The 12,012-nt window shown below is 38.8% G+C and overlaps 1 pseudogene; it reads left to right on the top strand.

Moving 5' to 3' along the window:
• Positions 1-1,707: 1,707 nt before the first annotated feature.
• On the top strand, positions 1,708-2,121 carry LOC147005906 (peptidyl-prolyl cis-trans isomerase NIMA-interacting 4 pseudogene; annotated as a pseudogene).
• Positions 2,122-12,012: the final 9,891 nt, after the last annotated feature.

The following is a 12,012-nucleotide window of genomic DNA, read 5'->3' as shown; positions in this document are numbered from 1 at the left end:
CCACCACCGCCCGGCTCGATTCTCGATCTTACAGCACAAGCCTTTGCTGTTCTATTCAGGAATTTTTCCCCTGTACCCATATTTTCGAGGCTTTTCCCTACTTTCTCCTCTATAAGTTTCAGTGTCTCTGGTTTTCTGTGGAGTTCCTTAATCCACTTAGATTTGACCTTAGTTCAAGGAGATAGGAATGGATCAATTCGCATTCTTCTACATGATAACCGCCAGTTGTGCCAGCACCATTTGTTGAAAATGCTGTCTTTTTTCCACTGGATGGTTTTTGCTCCCTTGTCAAAGATCAAGTGACCATAGGTATGTGGGTTCATTTCTGGGTCTTCAATTCTGTTCCATTGGTCTACTTGTCTGTCGTTATACCAGTACCATGCAGTTTTTTATCACAATTGCTCTGTAGTACAGCTTTAGGTCAGGCATGGTGATTCCACCAGAGGTTCTTTTATCCTTGAGAAGAGTTTTTGCTATCCTAGGTTTTTTGTTGTTCCAGATGAATTTGCAGATTGCACTTTCTAATTCGTTGAAGAATTGAGTTGGAATTTTGATGGGGATTGCATTGAATCTGTAGATTGCTTTTGGTAAGATAGCCATTTTTACAATGTTGATCCTGCCAATCCATGAGCATGGGAGATCTTTCCATCTTCTGAGATCTTCTTTAATTTCTTTCTTCAGGGACTTGAAGTTCTTGTCATACAGATCTTTCACTTCCTTAGTTAGAGTCACGCCAAGGTATTTTATATTGTTTGTGACTATTGAGAAGGGTGTTGTTTCCCTAATTTCCTTCTCTGCCTGTTTATCCTTTGTGTACAGAAAGGCCATTGATTTGTTTGAGTTAATTTTATATCCAGCTACTTCACTGAAGCTGTTTATCAGGTTTTGGAGTTCTCTGGTGGAATTTTTAGGGTCACTTATATATACTATCATATCATCTACAAAGTGATATTTTGACTTCTTTCTTTCCTATTTGTATCCCCTTGATCTTCTTTTGTTGTCGAATTGCTCTGGCTAGGACTTCAAGTACAATGTTGAATAGGTATGGAGAAAGTGGGCAGCCTTGTCTAGTCCCTGATTTTAGTGGGATTGCTTCCAGCTTCTCACCATTAACTTTGATGTTGGCTACTGGTTTGCTGTAGATTGCTTTTTATCATGTTTAGGTGAATTCCTGATCTTTTCAAGACTTTTATCATGAATGGGTGTTGGATTTTGTCAAATGCTTTTTCCGCATCTAACGAGATGACCATGTGGTTTTTGTCTTTGAGTTTGTTTATATACTGGATTACGTTGATGGATTTCTGTATATTAAACCATCCCTGCATCCCTGGAATGAAACCTACTTGGTCAGGATGGATGATTGTTTTGATGTGTTCTTGGATTCGGTTAGGGAGAACTTAATTCAGGATTTTTGCATCGATATTCATAAGGGAAATTGGTCTGAAGTTCTCCATCTTTGTTGGGTCTTTTTGTGGTTTAGGTATCAGAGCAATTGTGGCTTCATAGAATGAGTTGGGTGGAGTACCTTCTGCTTCTATTTTGTGGAATAGTTTGTGAAGAACTGGGATTAGATCTTCTTTGAAGGTCTGATAGAACTCTGTACTGAACCCATCTGGTCCTGGGCTTTTTTTGGTTGGGGGACTATTAATGACTGCTTCTATTTCTTTAGGGGATATAAGACTGTTTAGATCATTAACCCTGAGAGTTCAACTGCCAGCTTAAGAGATGCTGCCGAAGGGGAAAAGTGGTTCTGGAAAAGGAAGGAAAGGAGGTGCAGCCTCTGGGAGTGACAGTGCTGACAAAAAGTCTCAGGGTCCTAAAGGTGGTGGCAATGCAGTAAAGGTCAGACACATTCTGTGTGAAAAACATGGGAAAATCATGGAAGCCATGGAAAAGTTAAAGTCTGGGATGAGATTCAGTGAAGAGGCCACACAATATAGTAAGGATAAAGCCAGACAAGGGGGTGACTTGGGTTGGATGACCAGAATATCCATGGTGGGGCCATTTCAAGAAGCAGCGTTTGCCTTGCCTGTAAGTGGAATGGATGAGCCTGTGTTTACAGACCCACCAGTTAAGACAAAATTTGGATATCATATTATTATGGTTGAAAGGAGAAAATAAAATCACATGAAAGATCATTAACCTGATCTTGATTTAACTTTGGTACCTGGTATCTGTCTAGAAACTTGTCCATTTCATCTAGGTTCTAGAATTTTGTTGAGTATAGCCTTTTGTAGAAGGATCTGATGGTGTTTTGGATTTCTTCAGGATCTGTTGTTATGTCTCCCTTTTCATTTCTGATTTTGTTAATTAGAATGCTGTCCCTGTGCCCTCTAGTGAGTGTGGCTAATGGTTTATCTATTTTGTTGTTTTTCTCAAAGAACCAGCTCCTTGTTTGGATGATTCTTTCAATAGTTCTTCTTGTTTCTACTTGGTTGATTTTGCCCCTGAGTTTGATTATTTCCTGCCGTCTACTCCTCTTGTGTGAATTTGCTTCCTATTGTTCTAGGGCTTTTAGGTGTGTTGTCAAGCTGTTAGTGTGTGCTCTCTCTAGTTTCTTTTTGGAGGCACTCAATGCTATGAGTTTTCTTCTTAGAAATGCTTTCATTGTGTCCCATAAGTTTGGGTATGTTGTGGCTTCATTTTCATTAAACTCTAAAAAGTCTTTAATTTCTTTCTTTATTCCTTCCTTGACCAAGGTATCATTGAGAAGAGTGTTGTTCAGTTTCCACGTCAATGGTGGCTTTCTATTATATTGTTATTGAACATCATCCTTAGTCCATGGTGATCTTATAGGATGCATGGGACAATTTCAATATTTTTGTATCTGTTGAGGCTTGTTTTGTGACCAATTATGTGGTCAGTTTTGGAGAAAGTACCATGAGGTGCTGAGAAGAAGGTATATCCTTTTGTTTTAGGATAAAATGTTCTCTAGATATCTGTTAGATCCATTTGTTTCATAACTTCTGTTAGTTTCACTGTGTCCCTGTTTAGTTTCTGTTTCCATGATCTGTCCATTGGTGAAAGTGGTGTGTTGAAGTCTCCTACTATTATTGTGTGAGTTGCAATGTATGCTTTGAGCTTTAATAAAGTTTCTTTAATGAATGTGGCTGCCCTTGTATTTGGAGCATAGATATTCAGAATTGAGAGTTCCTCTTGGAAGATTTTACCTTTGATGAGTATGAAGTGCTCCTCCTTGTCTTTTTTGATGACTTTGGGTTGGAAGTCGATTTTATTAGATATTAGAATGGCTACTCCAGCTTGTTTCTTCAGACCATTTGCTTGGAAAATTGTTTCCTTTCATTCTGAGGTAGTGTCTGTCTTTTTCCCTGAGATGGGTTTCCTGTAAGCAGCAAAAGGTTGGGTCCTATTTGTGTAGCCAGTCTGTTAGACTATGTCTTTTTATTGGGGAGTTGAGTCCATTGATATTAAGAGATATTAAGGAAAAGTAATTGTTGCTTCCTATTATTTTTGTTGTTAAAGTTGGCATTCTGTTCTTGTGGCTGTCTTCTTTTAGGTTTGTTGAAGGATTACTTTCTTGCTTTTTCCAGGACATGGTTTCTGTCCTTGTATTGTTTTTTTTTTTTCTGTTATTATCCTTTGAAGGACTGGATTGGTGGAAAGATAATGTGTGAATTTGGTTTTGTCGTGGAATACTTTGGTTTCTCCATCTATGGTAATTGAAAGTTTGGCTGGGTATAGTAGCCTGGTCTGGCATTTGTGTTCTCTTAGTGTCTGTATAACATCTGTCCAGGCTCTTCTGGCTTTCATAGTCTCTGGTGAAAACTCTGGTGTAATTCTGATAGGCTTGCCTTTATATGTTACTTTACCTTTTTCCCTTACTGCTTTTAATATTCTATCTTTATTTAGTGCATTTGTTGTTCTAATTATTATGTGTTGGGAGGAATTTCTTTTCTGGTCCTTTCTATTTGGAGTTCTGTATGCTTCTTGTATGTTCATGGGCATCTCTTTCTTTAGGTTTGGGAAGTTTTCTTCTATAATTTTGTTGAAGATATTTGCTGGCCCTTTGAGTTGAAAATCTTCATTCTCATCTACTCCTATTATTTGTAGGTTTGGTCTCTCATTGAGTCCTGGATTTCCTGGATGTTTTGAGTTAGGATCTTTCTGCATTTTGCATTTTCTTTGATTTTTGTGCCGATGTTCTCTATGGAATCTTCTACACCTGAGATTCTCTCTTCCATCTCTTATATTCTGTTGCCGATCCTGGCATCTATGTTTCCAGATTTCTTTCCTAGGGTTTCTATCTCCAGTGTTGCCTCACTTTGGGTTTTCTTTATCGTGTCTACTTCCCTTTGTAGGTCTAGTATGGTTTTGTTCATTTCCATCACTTGTTTGGATGTGGTTTCCTGTTTTTCATTAAGGACTTGTAACTCTTTAGCAGTGTTCTCCTGTATTTCTTTATGTGAGTTATTAAAGACCTTCTTGATGTCGTCTACCATCATCATGAGATATGCCTTTAAATCCGGGTCTAGGTTTTTGGGTGTGTTGGGTTGTCCTGGACTGGCTGAGGTGGGAGTGCTGGGTTCTGATGATGGTGAGTGGTCTTGGTTTCTGTTAGTAAGATTCTTACATCTGCCTTTCACCATCTGGTAAACTCTATAGTCAGTTGTTATAGTTGTCTCTGATTAGAGCTTGTTCCTCTCGTGATTCTGTTTTTCTCTACCATCAGACCTGGGAGATTAGCTCTCTCCTGAGTTTCAGTGGTCAGTGCACTCTCTGCAGGTAGGCTCTCCTCTTTCAGGGAAGATGCACAGATACCTGGCTTTCAGACCTGCCTTGTGGCAGAAGATGAAGGCCTCAAACAGGGCCTGTCCCAGAAGCTGTGTTGCTTCAACCTGTCCCAGAAGCTGTTAGCTTCTGTAGTCCACACTCTCAACTGTGCAGACTAGTCTCTGTTGGGTCCGGGAACCAAGATGTCTCCTATAGATGCTCTCTCTTCAGTAATTCTTATTGAATTATTATTATTTTTTTTGTGCTAAGTCAGATCCCCTAGAACTAGAGTTACAGATTGTTGTGAGTTGCCCTTTGGGTGCTGGGAATTGAACCCAGGCTATCAGGAAGAATAGCTAGTGCTCTCAGCCCCTAAACCATCTCTCTAGTTTCTTGTTCAAGTATTTTAGCAAAATGTGTTTTCAAGATGGTGAATTCAAGAAGCAAAATTTGTTAATACAAGAATTCAATATCAAGAAAAAGTGTCACATGTTTCAGAACATTTTGTGTGCTACTTTTCCATATTGTATAGCAAGCTGTATCTTTTGTGTTGTTTTTCTGAGATAGGGTTTTTCCTGTGGTCCTGGCTGTCTTGGAGCTCAGTCTGTATACCATCCTGGCCTTGTACTCAGAGATCGACCTGCTTCTGTCTTGCTGGTACTGAGACTAAAGGTGTGGCCATCACTGACTGTCACCAGACTGAATCTTAATGATTTGCTCATGCCTATTTCTCATACTAGATTCTATTAATTTCTAAAGCAGGTATCTATTGGTCTTTGTATTGACTTTAGTACGTATTTCTTGGCATGTGTTCAATAAATATTTACCTGAGGTCTTTTCTTCTTTATTCTTGAGAATTTCATACATGTATACAATTAAGTATGATTATATATACTGCTCATTTTTTTCTTCATCTTCCCTTATGCTTCCCAACACATCCTTCCAACTTCATGTCTCTCTCTTTCTCTCTCTCTCTCTCTTTCTCTCACCTACTAAGTCCAGTTATTGCTGCTCATTGCATGTATATGGGATCATTCACTGGAGCATGGGAATCCTATCTGTGGCTACATCCTCAAAAAAGAATGATTCTCTTTCCCCCAGAAACCTAGCTGTCAATAGCTCTTCATTAAGGGGTAGGGTCTGTGCCTGGATTTTTATCTTATCTGTGTCTGGATTTTACCTGGCTTGATCTTTTGCTGACAACCATAAATCCTCCTCATCCTCTGGCTCTTATATTTTGTTTTTGTCTTCTCTTTCACCATGTTTTCTAAACCTTAGTGTGTATGTGGCAGTGTTGTTATAGGTGAATATTCAGTCTCTTATTCTGAGACCAGTTATGCATCTCTCCATTTTCTCAAAGGAAAACAATCCTCTTTACTAGGGTCTAGAGCAGCCTAGGTTTATGGGTATAAACATAGATATTAAATGGTAATTGGATAGCATGACTAATTAATAATAATATTCAACAGAGATCTTCAAACTAACAGATGATTGTCATTTCCCTTGAATACCTGCCATAACTCAAGAGCATCTTTATTACTTCGAATAAAAATATTTAATTGTTTCACAAAATCATTGTATTATTTCCTTTTTGGAAAGGATACTATTTGGAAACATTTTTTCTGTGTCTGAAACTATGCAAATTTAAGTTTATTAAGTTCATTGTTTTGAAATATATATTAGATTGAGATATGAATTATATTGTTAAAATTATCTAGTAGAGTACCAAGGTTCTATTTCATAGTGGTCAGTGTGGTACACAGGAAAGATCATGGGCTTGAGGGTAGATGGATCTGAATTTGAATGTTACTTACAAGTCTAGTGATACGTGGAAATTTTAAAAAATTCTTCAGTTATAATGTACTTATCTGTGAAATAAGGAAAATACTTTACAATTAATTCTCTTATTAAGTAAAATGTTAGAAAGCCACTGCTATAATGTCTGGATACAATAATGGCTATGATCATTCTTTTTTTTAAATATTTATTTATTTATTTATTTATTTATTTATTTATTTATTTATTTATTTATTATATGTAAGTACACTGTAGCTGTCTTCAGATGCACCAGAAGAGGGCATCAGATCTCATTACGGGTGGTTGTGAGCCACCATGTGGTTGCTGGGATTTGAACTTCAGACCTTCGGAAGAGCAGTCGGGTTCTGAACCATCTCACCGGCCCTTAATATTTTTTTTATTACGTATTTTCCTCAATTACATTTCAAATGCTATCCCAAAAGTTCCTCATACCCTCCCCCCCACTCCCCTACCCACCCATTCCCACTTTTTGGCCTTGGCGTTCCCCTGTACTGGGACATATAAAGTTTGCATGTCCAATGGGCCTCTCTTTCCAGTGATGGCCGACTAGGCCATCTTTTGATACATATGCAGCTAGAGGGCTATGATCATTCTTAATAAATATGTTAGCAAAATGATTATTTTCCAGTGGTAAATGAATTAAAAATATCTTCAACTGAATAGAAACCTGTGATTTCTTTCTTTTACTTTAATTTTCTGAAAATTAATTTTTGAACCATTCAAAATAAATATTGTGAAAGCCAGTGTAGATATATTTTCTTGTCTGCTGATAAGGAAACATGTACTAAGAAAGGATTATGAGATAAAGCAAAACCAGTTGTTTTCAGTTAGGCCCTATCAACAAACTACCACACAGTTTGGTTCATTTGCCAGTGTTGGCTCAAGAGAGGCCAATCGAGACACTAATAGATGCATTTTCTCCATGAGTAATCTTGGATCACACATGGAATTCCTATTAGCAGCAATGAGAGTTAAACTTGTAAATCCCTTATGCATTGGTGGGAGAATAGACCTTTTTGATTACTTAGCCATCTTCCAGTTCTTTGGCACTTTCCCCTTCCCTTGTGAGTTCTCCAACATTTTCATTAAAGCCTTTTCTATTTTCTATTCTGCTTCATTCAGTTTGTGTTGTAATTCATGTTGGCCTGATGCCTTGGCAGCAATGAATGATTCTAATTGCCTCACTATCTAGTCTGGCCTACTCATAAAGCCTTTCAACTTTTCATTCAAGCTTCTGCAGTATCTACTTCATGGGTCACAAACTTCCCACTCAGATCTTTTTATTGCATCTTAGCTGCTTACCTCTTACATATTTAAGAAACTTGAGAGCTTTCATCATTATTTTATTCTTTTTTTCTGTTAAACCACTTACTCTTTTTGTAAAAACTATAACAGTACTGCAGATGCCCAAGGATAAAGGATGACTTTTGTCCAGATACTGTATCAGGAGAGCTGGATATTTTTGTTCACATTGAGGTATCTATAATAAAGAATAAGCAATGAGAAAGTTCATTTTAAATATCATTCTAAGTTTGTTCTGATTTTGATTTTTGCTATAGTCTAAAATACACCTTTCCTTTCCTTTCCTTTCCTTTCCTTTCCTTTCCTTTCCTTTCCTTTCCTTTCCTTTCCTTTCCTTTCCTTTCCTTTCCTTTCCTTTCCTTTCCTTTCCTTTCCTTTCCTTTCCTTTCCTTTCCTTTCCTTTCCTTTCCTTTCCTTTCCTTTCCTTTCCTTTCCTTTCCTTTCCTCCTACCAAGAGACCTAGCATGAGGATTATAATAATAAACTGAAAACAAAGAACCTGCTTTGAACCTAATTTTCTGGCAGATGGGAGGGATACTCCCTACTCTATATAATACAGCTGTTAAGTTTGATTCTGTGTGGTAATCTTTTTGTTTGAAGAATTTATGGAAGCTTTTATTATATGCTAAGAATTGTAAACAGGAGGCTGGGGAGATGGAGCAGTGGGTGAAGGAATGGCTCTGTAAGCATTAGGACATGACTTTGGATTCTCCTCACATAAAAGCCAGAGCCTCAGCATGAATCTGAAACCACAGCACTGGGGGGTGGGGTGGGGGCGGTGGGGACAGCTAAAGAAACATACTGTGTACCTCTAGGCCAATCAGTCTAGCTGAAAGGAAATGACAAGCTCCAGGTTTAGTGAGAGACCTGTCTCAGTAAATAAGATGGGCAATAACAAGACACTTTAAAAAAGACACTTAACATACAACACACACACACACCAAAATGTTTGAGAGAGTATAGATTATATATGTATTGTATAAGTATTTTGCCTGTATATATGTAAGTGCACTATGTCTGTGGAGAGTCCTCAGAGGTCGGAAGAGGGGCATCAGAACAACTAGAACTGGAGTTACAGATTGTGAGCTGCCAGGTGGGTGCTTATACCAAACCTTCGTGTCTTGCAAGAGCAATTTAAGTGCTTTTAACCTTTGAACCATCTCTTTACAACCACTTTTCCTTTTTTTGAAAATTGGGTATTTTCTTTATTTACATTTCAGATTTTATCTACTTCCCTTGTCCCCCGCAAGCCCCTTTCACAAGCCCCCTTTCCCTGTTCTATGAGGGTGTTCCCCCATCAACATACCCACTCCCTCCTACCTGCTCTCAAATACCCCTACACTGGGACATGTAGCCTTCACAGGACCAAGGGCCTCTCCTCCCATTGATGCCCAACAAGGCCATCCTCTGCTACATATGCGGTTAGAGCCATGGGTCCCTCCATGTGTACTCTTTGGTTGGTTGTTTAGTCCATGGGAGATCTGGAGCGTCTCGTTGGTTGATGTTGTTGTTCCTCCTATGGGGTTGCAAACCCCTTTCAGCTCCTTCAATCCTTTAACTCCTCCATTGGGGACCCTGTGCTCAGTCCAATAGATGACTGGGAGCATCTACTTGTGTATTTGTTAGGTTCTGGCGAAGCCTCTCGGGAGGCAGCTATATCAGCCTCCTGTCAGCAAGCACTTGTTGGCATCTACAATAGTGTCTGGGTTTGGTAACTGTATATGGGATGGATTCCCAGGTGGGACAGTCACTGAATAGCCTTTCTTTTAGTTTCTCCTACAAAATTTGTCTCTGTATCTCCTCCCACGGGTAATTTGAGCCCCCTTATAAGAAGGACTGTATCCACTCTGCGGTTTTCCTTCATCTTGAGTGTCATGTGGTTTGTGAATTGTATCTTGGGTATTTGGAGCTTTTAGGATAATATCCACTTATCAGTGAGTGCATACCTTGTGTGTTCTTTTGGGATTGGGTTGCCTCACTCAGCATGATATTTTCTAGTTCCATCCATTTGCCTAAGAATTTCATGAATTCATCATTTCTATTAGCTGAGTAGTACTCCATTGTGTAAATGTACCACATTTTCTGTATCTATTCCTCTGTTGAAGGACATCTGGGTTCTTCCCAGCTTCTGGCTATTTTTTTTAAATCAATAAAGATCAATATTGATTGAAGAAATTTAAATATATTTAAGGATTTGTCTCTGAAAGTGGATGGCCCAGGTTTTAGGGTGAGAATTCTCATTTATTTAACAAATATGACTTCTTGTTCAGAGGAAAGTAGTCTCTGTGCAGAACAAGTTGCTCATCAGCAAGGTCATGAATGGAATTCTTCCTCAATGCTCTTGTCACTCATGGGATCTTCCCCGACTGTTATAACTACTCTGTGAAATCCAAAGACTTTTACCTTTCTTTTGTGGTAAGAATAGTTTTTAATATAAAAAGATTTTTTTCCTTCTTATAAAAATGATTTAAAGTTAAAAAAATAAAAGATTTGCTTATAGGCAAGTCCTACCTTGACTTGCTTAGATAATGGTGTGCAAACTGGAAGATTAATTCCTTTCTTCCCCAAGTTGTTTCTGGTTATGGTGTTTTATGGGAGCAGTAGAACCCCTGAAAGAGAAATTTGTACCAAGTTCAGTAAGTGTTGCTCTGAGAGACTTGACCATGTTTGGGAAAGACCTTGGGCTGGAGAAGCCAAACTGATTTTCAGAGTGGTTGTACCAACTTGCAATCCCACCAGCAATGGAGAAGTGTTCCTTTTTCTCCACATCCTCACCAGCATCTGGTGTCACCTGTTTTTGATCTTAGCCATTGTGACTGGTGTGAGGTGGAATCTCTGGGTTGTTTTGATTTGCATTTCCCTGTTGACTAAGGGTGTTGAATGTTTCTTTAGGTGTTTGTTGGGCATTCAATATTCTTCAATAGAGAATTCTTTGTTTAGCTATGTACCCCATATTTAAAACAAGGTTATTTGATTCTCTGGAGTCTTACTTCATGAGTTCTTTGTATATATTGGTTATTAGTCCTCTATCAGATATAGGATTGGTAAAAACCTTTTCCCAGTCTGTTGGTTGCTGTTTTGTCCTATTGAGAGTGTCCTTTGCCTTACAGAAGCTTTTTAATTTTATGAGATCAAATTATCTATTGTTGATCTATCTTAGAGCATAAGCCATTGGTTTTTTTGTTCAGGAAATTTTCCCCTGTGCCCATTTGTTTGAAGCTCTTCTCTACTTTCTCTTCTATTAGTTTAATTGTTTTTTTTTAATTAGATATTTCCTTTACTTACATTTCAAATGTTATAACCTTTACTGGTTTCCCCACTGAAAACTCCCTATCCCCTCCCCTCCCCCCTACTCACCAACCCACCCCCTACTCCTACTTCCTGGCCCTGGCATTCCTCTACACTGGACCAAGGGCATATCCTCCCATGGATGACTGACAAGGTCATCCTCTGCTACATATGTGGCTGGAGCTATTGTTCCCTCCATGTGTACTCTTTGGTTGGTTGTTTAATCCCTGGGAGGTCTGGGGGTACTGGTTGGTTCATGTTGTTTTTCCTCCTATGGGGCTGCAAACCACTTCAGCTTCTTGGGTCCTTTCTCTAGTTCCTCCATTGGGGAACTGCTCAGTTCAATGGTTGGCTGAGAGCATCCAGAAGATGCTCCAACGTGGAAGAAAGACATATGCTCCACTATGTTCATAGCAGCCTTACTTATAATATCCAGAAACTGGAAAGAATCCAGATGTCCCTCAACAGAGGAATGTATACAGAAAATGTGGTACATTTACACAATGAAGTACTACTCAGCTATTAAAAACAATGACTTCATGAAATTCCTAGGCAAATGGATGGAACTAGAAAATATTATGCTGAGTGAGGTAACCCAATCACAAAAGAACACACATGGTATGCACTCACTGATAAGTGAATATGAGCCCCAAATACCCAAGATGCAATTCACAGACCACATGACACTAAAGAAGAAAGAAGACAAAAGTGTGATGCTTTGGTTCTTAGAAGGGGGAACAAAATACTCACAGGAGCAAATACAGGAACAAAGTTTGGAGTAGAGACTGAAGGAAAGGCCATCCAGAGACTGCCCCAACGGGGGATCAATCCCATAGTCACCAAACCAAGTCACTATTGTGGATGCCAACAGGT

The sequence above is a fragment of the Mus caroli genome, unplaced genomic scaffold (assembly GCF_978045245.1).
Source record: "Mus caroli unplaced genomic scaffold, Mus_caroli_1 scaffold_2, whole genome shotgun sequence".
Classification (NCBI taxonomy): Eukaryota; Metazoa; Chordata; class Mammalia; order Rodentia; family Muridae; genus Mus; species Mus caroli.
Note: the sequence above shows the minus strand (reverse complement) of the source record. Positions and strands in the feature narration are given on the sequence as shown.